The 14968-nt window shown below is 40.4% G+C and overlaps 1 long non-coding RNA gene across 1 annotated transcript; it reads right to left on the reverse strand.

Annotated features, from left to right (window-relative positions):
- Window positions 1–14968, reverse strand: LOC311578342. Its single transcript, XR_014772849.1, has 3 exons — window positions 14883–14968; window positions 4314–4424; window positions 1–1629 (listed from the first exon to the last, which is right to left on the reverse strand). It is a non-coding gene; the product is annotated as an uncharacterized lncRNA (long non-coding RNA).

The raw sequence follows: 14968 nt of genomic DNA on the forward strand, positions 1-14968 counted from the left end.
TCTTATTATATTTGTTTTGTTGTTACCTTGTAGTGTAGGGGCAAAATTAATGCCATATCCTATATGTAATTTATATTCTGCATTTAATACCATGTTCTGTATGAGAACTTGTCTCCAGGTGAGTTCACTTCTTCCTGCATTCCGGGAATGACCACGTACTGCCGTAAACCAGACCTGCTAGCGGATTCCAGAATCTCCACTGGAGCGATTAGCTGAGATAAAACAACTTCCCTGGAGACTCAGTCTCCACCCAACCTGCCTAAGGAACTGTGACGTTTCCGTAGTCTCACCTAGCCCTCCCCTCCAGGAACTGTGACCAAAATCTGCCCAGCCCAAGAATATAAAAACCCTAAGATTCTTCTGTTCAGGGTCGCCTGACTCCTGACTCCTGACTCCTGTGTGCAGGTAGACCACAGCGCACTGGAACAAGAAAGCCTCTTGCTTCTGCATCGATCTGGTCTCTGTCTCTCTCATTTGTTGCTTGCCGGTATAGACTCTACCAATCCGAGTCTTACATTAGAAACCTATTCTTTTCTAATGAGAGACAGAAACACAGTGGATCTGAATGGGAAGGTGAATGGGGAGGAACTGGGAGGAGTAAAGGGAGGGAAACTGTAATCAGGATGTATTGCATGAGAAAAGAATCTATTTCAATAAAAGGGAACAAAAGAGTTGCAATGAATGAATAATTAACTAAACAAAGATAACCCCTTGTCCTAGTGAGGGTTTCTGTTGCTGCAATGAAACAGCAGGACCAAAAAGCAAGTTGAAGAGGAAAGGGTGGGTTTATTTGGCTTACACTTCCATATTGCTGTTCATCCTTAAAGAAAGTCAGTCTGGACAGGAGTTCAATCAGGGCAGGAACCAGGAGGCAGCAGCTGATGCAGAGGCCATGGAGGGGTTCTGCTTACTGGCTTGCTCCCAATGGCTTGCTCAACCCAGAGCACTAGCCCAGGGGCGGCATCACCCACAATGGGCTGGACCCTACCCTATCAATGACTAATTAAGAAAATGCTTTACATGCCTGTCCATAGCCCAATCTTAGGGGGGCATTTTCTCAATTGAGGTTCCTTGCTCTCAGATGACTATACTTTGTGACAAGTTGACATACATCTAGCCAACACACTGCTTGAACAATCAGTAATGATTTGGTAATAAGGAATTAATTATTAAGTAAAGACAAAACCTCACTCAGAATACAAGACTAGTTGATGTGCTGAATACCTGTTTACATTAGCTGAGCCTACACAACCGCGGTGGAAGGCAAACTTGGGAGTTTGACCTTGAGGTTTGAAGCTCAGCAACAGTGAGGGGGATGGTTCACTTAATGTCAGAAAAGTGCTACAGATAAAAGAACGTGCTGACTGGCTCAAGGGGAGGGGGCATTAGGGAACTAGCTAGGGATGTGCCCTCTGGGTTATGGGTGGAACTCACAGGACACTTTCCTTTTATGGTGTTCAGGAGCCTGTGTGGTGAGGCTAGCAAACTAGCAAAAGTGCGAACACTCCCGGAAGTTCTGCTGTTTGTAGAGTGGCCCCAGCAAAGCCACACAGAGAACTCGGTCTCTTCCTCTTTGCCACATTCGTCTCTCTCCCACCGTCGGCTGAGAAAGGAAATACATATTTGCACCTGATGACAAAAGAAATGTGTTACTATTAATTGCATCAGACTCTTCCATCACCAAGCAAGATCAAGGTGGATTAGGAGCTTAAGGGCAATAAACAAAAAACTAGCACAGATGGTCTTCATGTTTGAAGGAAGAATCAAATAAAAAGATGCATCAAGAGGGAAAATGTCAGCGGGGTGGTTGGTGGTGCACGCCTTTAATCCCAGGACTCGGGAGGCAGAGGTAGGTGGATCGCTGTGAGTTCGAGGCCAGCCTGGTCTACAAAGCGAGTCTAGGACAGCCAAGATAAAAGAGAAACCCTGTCTCGAAAAACCAAAACCCAAAACCCAAAACCCAAAACCCCAACCCCCTCTTCCCCCAAAAAAAGGAAAATTTCAGAAGTGTAACCCAGGATAGTAGTATTATTTCTTTGGGTAAAAAGTTTAACAGTGTCTGCCCCCCTGCCCCCCTCCTCAGTAAGAAATAATTACATAATAGGTGTGTTGAGCTTATTTGAAGGTGTACACCCAAATAGTCCTCCACATAGGAAGCTGTCTCTTAGAGAATATCGCTAAGCCATGCACACAGCAGGTCCAAGATGAATGTTTGATTACGTCAAGAATTGCAGCTGTCAGCTGGGGAGTGGTGGCGCACACCTTTAATCCCAGTGCTTGGGAGACAGAGGCAGGCGGGTCTCTGTAAATTGAGGCCAGCCTGGTCTACCGAGCGAGTACCAGATAAATCCTGTCTTGAAAAACTAAACATAAATAAAAAGAGCCGGGCGTGGTGGCACACGCCTTTAATCCCAGCACTCGGGAGGCAGAGGCAGGCGGATCGCTATGAGTTCGAGGCCAGCCTGGTCTACAAAGTGAGTCCAGGATGGCCAAGGCTAACACAGAGAGACCCTGTCTTGAAAACCAAAAAAAAAAAAAAAAAAAAAAAAAAAAAAAAAGCAGCTGTCAGCAGCAATCCAGGTCTCCCCACATTCCTGGGGTGGGCTGGGGTGCAGCGAAGGATCTTTTTAATCATGCTTGGCTATTTCTGAGGACCTTGAAAACTATAAACTCTTCCTTTTAGGTATATATGAGTTAAGATTATTTGATTGCAAGGAATAAGTGACACAAATAACAGTATTTAATTTCATGCAACAAGCTGTCTAGAGGAGACTCATCAACTTCAAAGTCTCCTATGCCCTCACATCTTTCAGATATGTCATCCCTTGAGCATTGGGTTTTTCCTTCATGGCTGGAAAATAGGACTTCTTAATTTTAAACATTATTTTGCCATTTAGACAAGAACCAAAAAAAAAAAGACCTGCATTCCATATCTACATTCAATAGATATCAGGTGTCAAGCTATTTGACAAGTATTTTTGAACCATCAAATGTACAGAAAATGTGCCAGCCTGTAGAATATAATGATTAGTCTAAAAATATATAATCTGGGCTCTCCTGCAAGCTCTACAGATGCAAATATGAGGCTCCTGAGACTCCTTTTCTACCTCATGGCATGCCTGACTCTGCACACACAGAGAAGGGTTGGTCTTCAACTCACACACCCTTACAAATTTCTTACTCCCCAACCTGCTTGGTACAATCTGGGAATCACCCTTTTTATTTATACTTACTATATCATATATTTGCGGGCAACACTTTATGTAACAGTGTTTTGTGTTGTAAAAAATAAAATCTCTTTAAAATATGATTTCTAGGGTCTGGAGAGACGGCTCAGCGGTTAAGAGGACTGACTGCTCTTCCAGAGGTCCTGAGTTCAATTCCCAGCAACCACATGGTGGCTCACAACATTCTTTTTTATTTTTTATTTTTATTTTTTGGTTTTTCGAGACAGAGTTTCTCTGTGTAGCCTTGACTGTCCTGGACTCACTTTGTAGTCCAGGCTGGCCTCGAACTCACAGCGATCCATCTGCCTCTGCCTCCCGAATGTTGGGATTAAAGGCGTGCGCCACTACGCCCGGCGGCTCACAACATTCTATAATGTGATCTGATGCCTTCCTCTGTCCTGCAGATGTACCTGCAGGCAGAGCACTGTATATGTAATAAATAAATATTAAAAAATATGATTTCTATTAGTGGAGCAAAAATGTTATTATTTCTTTTTTTGCTTATCCTCTCAGTCCAATAAAACTTCAAATGATATGAAGTTACATTTTAAAATGGCCTTCTCTATGTTGCTAGTCTGGTTTCTGTCTGACCAGTGAACAATTTACTGTTAGCCAAATGAAAAGAAAGAAACTCCTTTAGTAATGCTAAGACAATCTCTCATTATCCAACTCAGTCACCCTCCTGGGGGGTGTTCATGCCTTCTGTGCTGTTTTAGATAAGTTTTGAGAATGAAAAATTATTTAAGTAGAAAATTTCAGTGCAATAAAAGTGACATTGAACTAACCTGGTGTTATTTGATAATTTTGTATTCCTAACTTTCTAATATTACTACCAATTATAACTTCCCTATTCGTCTTCTAACTCCTCTCACATTTTTAGGTTTATAAAGTTGAATTTTCTTTGAACTGCATCCAAGGAGAAAACTGCCTTGAGTTGTGTATATATAAAGTTATTTAAATAATGGAGAAGTTTTTGTTTGTTTGTTTTGCTTTGCTTTGTTTGTCTATGATCTTTTTCTGAGATGGTGTTTTCTTGAAAAAACATTTTCAGTTTCAGAATCTAAAAACCAATTCCCCAAATCTCACCAAGCCTGGGAAGAGCCACGCTGCCTTAACAGACTGCACACAGGATGAAAAGCAACAGCTGATCCACAAGCTCTGATTGTCCCAAATCACCTGAGTCATCAACTGAGCACCCTGGAAAGGAAAACAAGCTATTCTCAGCTAAAAGATACGAGCACAGCATGTATCATAAACCCACAGTGGATGTTTTATAACCAAGCATCCAATGCTAGTGACTTAATTTGAATTTCTTCATGCAGCATTTCTCAAAAATTCCTTAAGCATCATACATGATTTATCATGTAAAACACTTGGCTATTGAGAGACACCATTTCCTTGCCTTCTGGGAGGAACCTTAGGAAGAAGCAGCTGCAGGTGCAAAGTATTCTAGAGAGAGGGCTGGCTGTAAAGAACGTATTTATTCATCAGTTCCAAAATCTCAGGCTTCTGAGGGCTTAAAAAAAGAGGGACTGCTTGGTCTTAGGAAACTAAAAACAAATGACTATTCTAAGACGGTGGGAGGGGACTAGCAATGTTCTGTGATATTGTGAAATCTTGATGTGAAAATCATTCTCATTTCCTTACACACAGCTCCTAACATCCTTGCTTATCTCCAGAGTAAGGAGCATTTTGTTGCGTGTTAATGGGATGACTTGCAGAGGAATAGTTTCAAAAGAGTAGAGAATGGGGCTGGAGAGACAGTTCAGAGGTTAAGAGCACTGTCTGCTCTTCTAAAGGTCCTGAGTTCGATTTTCTGCAGGTGTTACATGCAGGCAGGACACTGTGTACATAATAAATAAATAAATAAATAAATAAATAAATACATCTTTAAAAAAAAAGAGTAAAGAATGATCAGAGGGGCTGGAGAGATGGCTCAGAGGTTAAGAGCACTGACTGCTGTTCCAAAGGTCGTGAGTTCAATTCCCAGCAACCACATGGTGGCTCATAATCATCTATAGTGAGATCTGGTGCCCTCTTCTAGCCTGAGGGTGTATTGTATGTGCAGGCAGAACATTGTATACAAAATAAATAAATAAGTCTTTAAAAAAAAATGATTAGAGTTCTTATTTCTATCTCCAGGGAAAGGAAGGAGAGACAGCAGGTTAAATTGGACACCAGGACAAATAAATCACAGTCAAACCTGCCCTTGTAACAAAGCCTCCATTAAAAACTCAAAATTCTCGGAGATCAAAAGGATGGCTGAGCTAGGCGTGGTAGTGCACGCCTTTAATTCCAGCACTCGGGAGGCAGAGGCAGAGACAGGAGGATCACTCTGAGTTCCAGGCCAGCCTGTTCTACAAAGCAAGTCCAGGACAGCCAAGGCTAACACAGAGAGACCCTGTCTTGAAAAACCAAAAAAAAAAAAAAAAAAAAAAAGAAAAAGAAAAAAAAGAAAGAAAGAAAGAAAGAAAGGATGGCTGAGCACCTGAAGAGTGGCAACCCAGAAACTTCGAGACCCTATCCACTTTTTTTGCCTTTGTGTGTCTTTTTCAGGTGGTTATTCACCCATCTCGTTTGTAATATTTTAGGATTTTGCTTTTGGGATCATAGAAAGTTGAGTTTGATATGCCATTGTCATTATCATTATTTTATTGAACATTATTTTATTTATTAATAGCCTTGGCTATCCTGGAACTCTCTTTGTGGATCAGGCTAGCCTCTGTGAGGATATTACACAGAGAAACCCTCTCTAAAAAAATAAAACAAGACAAAAAAAAATGTACAAGTCTGATTTCTGGAGTAAGTGCCACCTTTTAAAAAGCAATATTTTTTATTAATTTTTATGAATTCTATGCAAAAGATTTTGAATACATTAAGCCCCAGTTCCTCCCATTACCTCAACCTCCACCTTCTTATCAGATGCTTCCTCCCCACCCCTGCATGTTCATTTGGCAGTCCATCACCCAAACTTGGGATCTATTTCCCCTTTTGCCTTGCATCTGAGATAGCAAAAAGTTTAGCAGAAGTAACATCCCGAAACCTACAAAGAAGATCATAACAAACATTTTGGAGTCCTATATGGCTCCCAGGAATGGGTCTAAAGAAACACCAAATAATATGAGATCGTTATTTTGCAAGGAAATGGTAGCCATCTATGTAGTAAGACCATACGGAGAAGGAGTGGTGTCACTTGAAGAGATCATCGTGGACTGAGCAACTCCAGCAACTCTTGTACGGACAAGAAGCAGGGACATTGAGGCAAAGCCCCTCATTCATTCTCATTTGTGAAACCTCAGACGAGGCACCTGGTTTTGTGGAAGAATTAGAAGCATTTCCTCCAACAAAATTTCTCCTACAAAGAAGTGTGATGGGCCAGGCGGTAGTGGCACGTGGCTGTAATCCCAGCCTTTACTAGTTGTGGGGAAGGGAGGGAGACAGGAAGCCTTTTCCCAGGCTCTCTCTTTGATGGATGTTTGGTGACAGATATGACTATAACGCCTTGCCTTTGTAAAAGTAAGTTTTTTTTCTCTATGCCCACCCTAGCTCCTGAATAATGACATGGAGCCCTATTATATGAATTAAAAGCTTTAGGCACTGTAGCTGGGCAGATACTGAGCTACCCTAACCCGACTATGCCAGCCTGGCCTACTTCCCAGCTGTATGATCTGTTACCTGGCACCTTAGTCTTGCCCTGGCTGTTCCTTCCTCCACCCATGTTCTCACGGTGACTCTCTTTCTCCCTCAGGCCCCCACCTGAGACCTCCCCACCCCCCACTGGAATTGGAACTCCCGCCTTATCTGCTCCTTGTCTAGAGATTGACTGTTCAACTCTATTAATCAATCAGAAGGTGATGGAGAACAATCTTTACAACATAGCAAGATAGGTGATGTCTTCGTAGTAACTACATTGCCAAACTCCAGCCAGATCTCCGGGTACTGAAATCAGCATTTGTATATACACTGCACAAAAATATCCCCCAAACATATCTTGCCACAGAAAAGGAAAGGCAAGACTGTTTCCACTCCCAGATGAAATCAGGAGCCTGGAGGGTGAAAGCTGATTGAGGCTTTGGGGGTTTTCTTGGAGGGAACTATGACCATAAACTTGGCTTGAAGTGCCTGGAGCACTTCCTGACAGCACCCTACTGACAGGATTCATAGCCTTCAGGAGATACTTTCAAGCTATGACCTCCCTAGAAAATGAAACTGTGATAGTTTCCTTTGTCTGCCTCACAGGCATGCAGATTAGTGTGTATCTGATCTTGAAATTTTCTGACTTGATATTAAGGCTTAGTACATTCGCATATGAATGCTGCACGCCAGCCACTTATCTAAGTACTCTCTTCATAATAATTTGTTTACTCCTTAGGAAAATAATATGAGTTAATTTTCTCAATTGAACTATATGAATGCAGGCACTGGAAATATATCTTGACAGCAATACCAGTTAGGGCTGGTATCCTTTACTTTCAATTTAGAAGTCAAAGGTTCCTCATGATGTCCTGTTTCTCAGGAAGCAAATGACTTGATCTTTGTGAACCAAGGTGTCATAATATTCACAGATTAGGAAATTAGCAGCACAGAGGTTTTGTAAGTTATCCAAGTTCATCATCAGGGCAATCCTGAAGGGCTGAGAATGGAACTTAGAATGGGAAAAGCACTTGGATTCAAGCTCTAGTGCATATGCACACCACACACATGGAACTCCAGCTCTTAATTAGTGAACTGATATTGGCAATTTTGCCAACACTCATTTAGATAACTGCCTTTATATCTGAACATTTGCTTTATGAAAGATTTTGTTGGGTAGTTAGTGAAAGCAGACATGGACAACGCTTAGTTTCTAGAAAGAAGAAAATGAAGAAAATCTTACATTCAACATATATTATAATACATTGTTCATGCTGGGAAAGCAATTGAGAATTGTGAAGGCTTAGATGTAATAAGTTAGTTACTGGCAGATTCACTCTTAGACTTGAGATCAGTCTGACAGCAAGTCTTAACTGTCAGCAAATTCCTACCCAGGCATTGGAGATTTGATTTGACTAGTGGCCTTTGCTGCATCCAACAGGTTTTCGAATTCTTGTAAATTCTGTTGGGAATAAATATCTTTCTGCTTTAAGCCCATAGATTAGCATTTCTCAACCTGTAGGTCTTGAACTCTTTGGGAATTGACTCTTTCACAGAGGTCACGTATCAGACATCCTGCATATCAGGTTTTATATTATGATTCTTTTTAAAAATTTTATTTTATTAATTTATTCATATTACATCTCAATGGTTCAAAAGTAAAAAATTGCACTTATAAAGAAACAACAGAAATAATTTTATCATCACTACAACACGAGAAATTGTATTTAAGGGTCACAGCATTAGGAAGGTTGAGAACCACTGATAGAGATGGGTTCAAAAGAAAGTATCTCTTCTCAGTTGTGCAATCTCAGCCCTGTTAGAGTGGCTTTACAACCCATCCAAGACTGAATTTATTACTCTGATGACATGCTCCAGTATAGGCTATTGAGAAGTATTTCGCCTCCTGAAATACGCTACAGACTCTTCACGTAGAGGTGAAGGATGCCAGCAATAACTCCCCATGTTTCCATCAAGTTAGATTATTAGTGTCTGCTAATAATGTGGTTGAGTCCATTACTTTGCAGGAAATTTTCTTCATCCCAGAAGTCAAAAGTTTTGAAGTGATAAACCAAATTGACTTTCATGTAATTTTCTTAGTTCATTTATGCCAAGGAAACTGTACTATGCGAACTTTTTTGAATGTAGCCCAAGGGCAAATGAATCCTTCACTTTAAATAGCATGAAACATCTGGGAGTTAGTTCTTATCTGTTAATGGTTCACAGAAACATTTTGTAGAGTATTCCTAAGTTCAGGGTAAGGGATAGGTCTCTTCTCTAATAAAGAAAACCCTTCCCTGATAATCGCAATTTGGTTTTGGCAAATATTGGAGTTTGCTCATTGATTTTTTAAAAAAATATTTTATTCAATTTTAATTTATGTGTGTTTGTGTGAGGGTGTCAGATTTTGGAGTTACAGATAGTTGTCAGCTCCCATGTGGGTACTCGGAATTGAACCTGGGTCCTTTGAAAGAGTAGGCAGTGTTCTTAACCACTGAGCCATCTCTCCAGCCCTTGTGGATTGATTTAACTAGGTGTTATTCATCTGTTTCAGGATATTTGATCACACTGTGAGTCCCAAGATTATGTAATGGAGAAGCCTGTATCTAGTTGTGGTGTGGGCCAGCCTTAGCACGTACCTTTAATCCAAGAGCTTTCTGTTTATTGTAAACAGGTAGTTGTGGTGTGGCTCAGCCCTAACACACACCTTTAACCCAAGAGCTTTCTTTATTCTCTGTCTCTGTCTCTGTGTCTGTCTCTGTGTCTGTCTCTGTCTCTGTGTCTGTCTCTGTCTCTGTGTCTGACTCTGTGTCTGTCTCTGTGTCTGTCTCTGTGTCTGTGTCTGTCTCTGTCTCTGTGTCTGTCTCTGTCTCTGTCTCTCTGTCTCTCTCTGTCTCTGTCTCTGTCTCTCTCTCTCTCTCTCTCTCTCTCTTTCTCTCTTTGTTGTGTGTGGGTGTAACAGCCCTGGTCCTAAACTCGCTTTGTAGACCAGGCTGGCCTTGACTTCACAGAGATCCACCTGCCTCTGCCTCTGGTGTGCTGAGATTACTGCACCCCTGAATTCAAGAGGTTTCTATAAACAGGATTAAATAAAGTTAACCTTAGGTTAAGAGTCAGAGCAAGCAACCAGATTGTCAGGAAGTTAACATGGGAAAAAAACATAAAGAGTGAAAGGAAACCCATAAAATGGATAGAGAGACACACAGGAAGTCAAAAGGAGGGACAGTGAGTTGAAGGATATTTAAGACAGCCTGGAGAAGGAGAAAGAGTATTTTCCTTCTAGGGCATGAACTGAGTAGGAAAGTCAGGGGGTGCTTTCTCTGTCTCTCTGAGCTAGTAAGTTTTCACCCCAGCATCTGTCTCCAGAGTCTTTATTGGTAAAATTGGACAACTGGGGTATTCTTTCTTTATAACAACACTCATTCTGTTTCACTTTAACTTGTCTTTATAGGATTCAGTAAATGCATTTTAACAGGGAGATGCTTCACCAAGAATGACTGACTCCTACCACTGACAGTTGGTCCAGTTATTAACCTGCCAGGCTGACAGAACCGCTCTTCTTTCCAAGAACCCACTCACCAGGTAGCAGAATCCAGACAATGTGCCATAGATTCATTTCCTTTTTAGAAACAACTTAACCTTCACAGTGAGTGGTATACATGAAATTCTCTCTTAAGAACTTTCTATAATAAACACGTTGTTAAACATTTTCTGTGGAGAATTTATCCACGGAAGGCTTGCAAGCCCAAATATGTGTCACCAACACATGAACTGGTCTCATTCATTTTAAATGGAGGGATATTTTCTAGACAGTAGTCTAAGTTGCCTACAGCAACATTCATCCTCCCCCTTCTCACCCAACCCTTGGAGTTGTGTCATTGGAGTCACAAACATAGCAAGAAATAAGCACGTACTGAGTACTAACTGCATTTAAATACACTGTTGAGTTTGTATTTTTTTTTCCTGTTGTATCTTACTTTTAGCTATTAAAACCCCTTTAACTAAAAGAGAATATTCAACATTATGTTTTTGATTCCAAAAATACCTGCCTGGAACTCCAATTTAGCAACCAGAAACTAGCTTGCTGAGACCTATACTGTAGAACAACAACAAGATGAAAATACCTAAAGAATGCTTTAATTCTTTTTATATTACTCCATGGAGAGTCCTAGGACATCTCAGTTCATCAATGAAGCATGCTCCAAATGCAGACCATCATTATTTCATTCACAATTTGCAGTATTTTTCCTTATGAATGATGTTATCATGGTGATTAAACTCCTTGGCAATTGCCACAAAAGCTTGTTTGAGCTGCAATTTGGCTAATAAAAACCATTAAAAAAAAAAGAAAACAAGGAAGAAAATGGTGGTTGTATCAAAACTAATAATTAAGCATTCATCATTGAATGAAAAGTAGTCTCTAAAATGGTTCCATGAGCATCACCTTCTCTCGTGGTCAGTTGGCCCTTGTCTGCTTCCATCCTTATGGGTTACTGGCATAGGGTGGCACTCATCACCCTGTGAAGTCACTATGGACTTACTTCTGTTGTCTTCTCGGGGAGATTCCTTAGAAGATATGTCTTACTAAAACTAATGGAGGTCAGAGTACAGAATCATGAGCAAGATGCTAGAGAAAGACGTCTAGAGTTCTAATTCAAATATTCATTGTTGTTGAGGGTACCTCATTGAAAAAAGAAGACTTGTTAGCTCATTTCTTTTTGTCAGCATATAGAAAGCAGTGTTTCTTAACTAAATTTTTTTAAATTGCAGTTACTTACATATGTGTGCATGTGCTATGCATGCTGTGTATGTGGACACCAGAGGCCATCTTGCAGAAGTTAAGTGTGTACATGTGCTCTGCTCTGTTAATCTGTGGCTACAGGATGTGAAATCTGCACCCTCAAGCAACATAATCACTCATAATAAAGTGATGTGGCAAAGGCATGCTGAGACAAAACAAGACACAGTGCAAGTGTTAACAAGATTGTATTTTAGGCCAGTAAGAGCAAGTCCAAAACCCTGATGATGTAACAGATTTGCCAGTGGTGAAATCAGTATTGCCTTCAACAGATCATACTGCAGAAAGGTACCCTGAACAACAACAAAAATAAAGAATAACAAGGAGAGTTATATAACATGACCATGTCCTAATTATATGAATCTGGTTTGCTTTGGAAACCAGATTTCTTTTTATTTTATTGTTTTGGTCTATTTATTCTGTTGAAATATATTTAATGTACTTTAAATAACTTTGACACCTTATTTTATGGGAGACCTTGATTCGTGCCAAGACTTTTCAGGAATGCAGACTGGAGAGGTTAACAAAACAATGTGTTGACAGCATGTGTTGTTATTATCCCAGCCAAGAGTAGAAGGGATGTGTGTTCCTGACAGGCCTCAGTGTCTTTGCACAGTAGGAGGGCCGCTGCTGTGTGGGTCAGAGGTGGTTCGAGTGGTTTGGTTTTCTGTCTGGGTTGTTTTCTTCTTAGATGACATGTTAATGGATTTGAGCATTCTGATTGGCTTGATAGTTATGTTATTACAAATTACCAGTGGCTCTCTTAGCTTATCAAAACAAGAAACAAAAGTTATGGCTCATGACATCACAGCATTAGACACTGGCTCAGAGCAACTTTCTCTATTATAGCATCTCTCTGTATTTGATATAAAAGCTAATTAATGAACTATGGCCTTTCTTCAAATGCCAGTACCACGGACAGGCTTTATCTTAGAGTTTTAAAATCATCAACAGACTTGGAACATTTCTACTTGGATGGAAAAGCTATTAGCCAAGGATATTTTCATAACTTATTTTAGTTATTAAGTACCCTTTAAGAGATATTTATGATTCTTGGATATAAAATGAGGCTTTGTCTTTGTAACAAGTGCTTAGAATTATAAATCCAGGAGCAATAATTTTTTAAATTAAGAGACATTGTAGTGACATGCTTAATAGTAACAAGAATCAGACAGTGTTATTAAGATCAGGTGAATATATAAAATAGTACTATCCATGATTAAAATTGATCTTGATTCACTTCCTAAAAATTATTCTTGGTATATTTCATTTCTCTGGAAGTTTTATTATAATATTCTATGAATATCATTTAGCTAGGTAGTCTATTTCGTTAATTAAGAATAAATTCTACTAACTCAGGGCAGGAAATAATAAAGCTATGTGTAAGTTTTAACATATCTGGGAATAATGGTAAAAATTAATCTAAAAAGATGCCAATCATAAAATTAAATTATACAAGCCAAAGAAAAATGTGAATATCAAATTAAAAAGAATCCCTTTCTAAATCTGAGACAAGGTGGAAGAGCAAGAGTTGAGTTTCAAATGAAGAGAGATGTGAGGTCAAAACCATAACTGAAGTTTATGAAAGCCAACAAACCTTCATTTAGATTCATCCTAGCTCTGAGCTGCAGCTACTGTGCCTGCATTTTTATGATGGATGCTCTGCCGGATGATAGCAGAAGGTATGAAGAGCCAGTGTGAGGCAACGTAATATCACCCACGTGAGTGACAAAAGACAAGTTGGTGGACAGAAGGGAGCATGTTGTTTTTTAAACAGTAAATTCTTGATAAAAGCCAGTTGATAAAATATGAGTGAGGTCATAAGAGAGGAGAGGGCTGTAATGAAGAGGCAAATGGCTGTAGCAAGGCGTTTGAGGGGATAAGACTCAAAGAGATGACGTGGAAGTAAGCAAGGCTTAAGATCTTTTCAGCTAGGGTTCCTAACTCAGGCCCGACTCTAGCCTTGGCCAGTTACTTAACCATTGCAAAGTTCATTTTTCCTTACACAGAAATAAACATAATAGGCTTCTTAGGGCATTGGAGGCAAATGACAATGTAATGTGTATGGAACACTTAGCCCAAAACTTGGCAAAAACCAGAAGTTCAGTACATGACAGTGATCTCGTTGAAGAGCAGTTTGAGAAAGAGAGGTAGGGTGTGGGTGCGCTCTTGAATCAGAGTGATTTGGGTCATGGTGGTACCTCTAGGGTCCACAGAAGGGCTTGGATGATTTAGGGGAGATGATAACAACAGCTGACGATGACAATCTTGTTCCAGAAATGGTAGAAATAAGTTTTGAAGGCTACTTGTTGAATGTTCAACCCTGTCCTGCTAGCCTGGGGAGAAATGCAAAGTGTTGCATTCCTTTGGACAGCAGGGGGCTCCCAGCCACTGGAAAGAAGCAAGCAAGGGTCTGTTATTTTCTGTCTTGTGCCTAGTTAACTGCTACTGCTTGTTTGTGAACGTGAGCTAGTGCTCATCTGGTGCTATGGTTAAAAAGAAGTTGTGTATTTCTATAATCATTATTGTGTGATTTTTGCCACTAGGTATAAGAAGTCCATTGCAACCTAGAGGGTATCCTTGCTGCCCATCTGTCCATTCCAGGACCATATACAGGATACTGGAGAACACTCCATAGAAGAAAAAAAGGTGCTTTCATCAGAAACTCAGATAACAGGAAATAGACTAAAATAAAAAAGAGGCAAGCGTGGGAGCTGTGGATGTAAAGGAGGAAGCATGTAATGGCGGATGCTCCAGTTTGTCTGGGGACTTACAGTACTCATCGGAAGAGGGTCGGGAAGGGGGGACATTCAATTTATAGGGTCAGCATGAGTTGTAAGTGGAGGATGTGCAAAATGTCCAAGAAATGTTCCAGGTGAGGCAAATGCCATTTGTAGAAAAGTAACAATGGAGAAAAAGAGAAGCATGGGAAGAGAGTGTCATGTGCAGACTCCAAGGCCAAGTGAGGAAAGCGGTGCAGCATCCCCTCTTCTTTCCATAGGGCTGTGGGAGCCACAGTCAACGTTACCGATCCGTCAGTGATACAAACGGTGTTTCTGCCAGTATAGTTTAAAGTTACTAATTATTATTTCTCCTTCCAAAGAATCACGTCTCACATTCCGCTCCCCCCCACCCCAACCCCAATTTTAGTTTACTGCTGTTTGGGTTGCTTCTTTTAGCTTTAAAGTAGAACGATTTGAAAGCAGATGTCTTTGTCATCTTACCTGTAAGTAGAGTGCACACCGAGATCTCATTTTTGTCATCTCTGTTCACATCTGCTACTTACTTGCCCTAAGGAATGTGAACAAAC

The sequence above is a fragment of the Acomys minous genome (assembly GCF_964271855.1).
Source record: "Acomys minous genome assembly, chromosome: 12".
Taxonomy (NCBI): Eukaryota; Metazoa; Chordata; class Mammalia; order Rodentia; family Muridae; genus Acomys; species Acomys minous.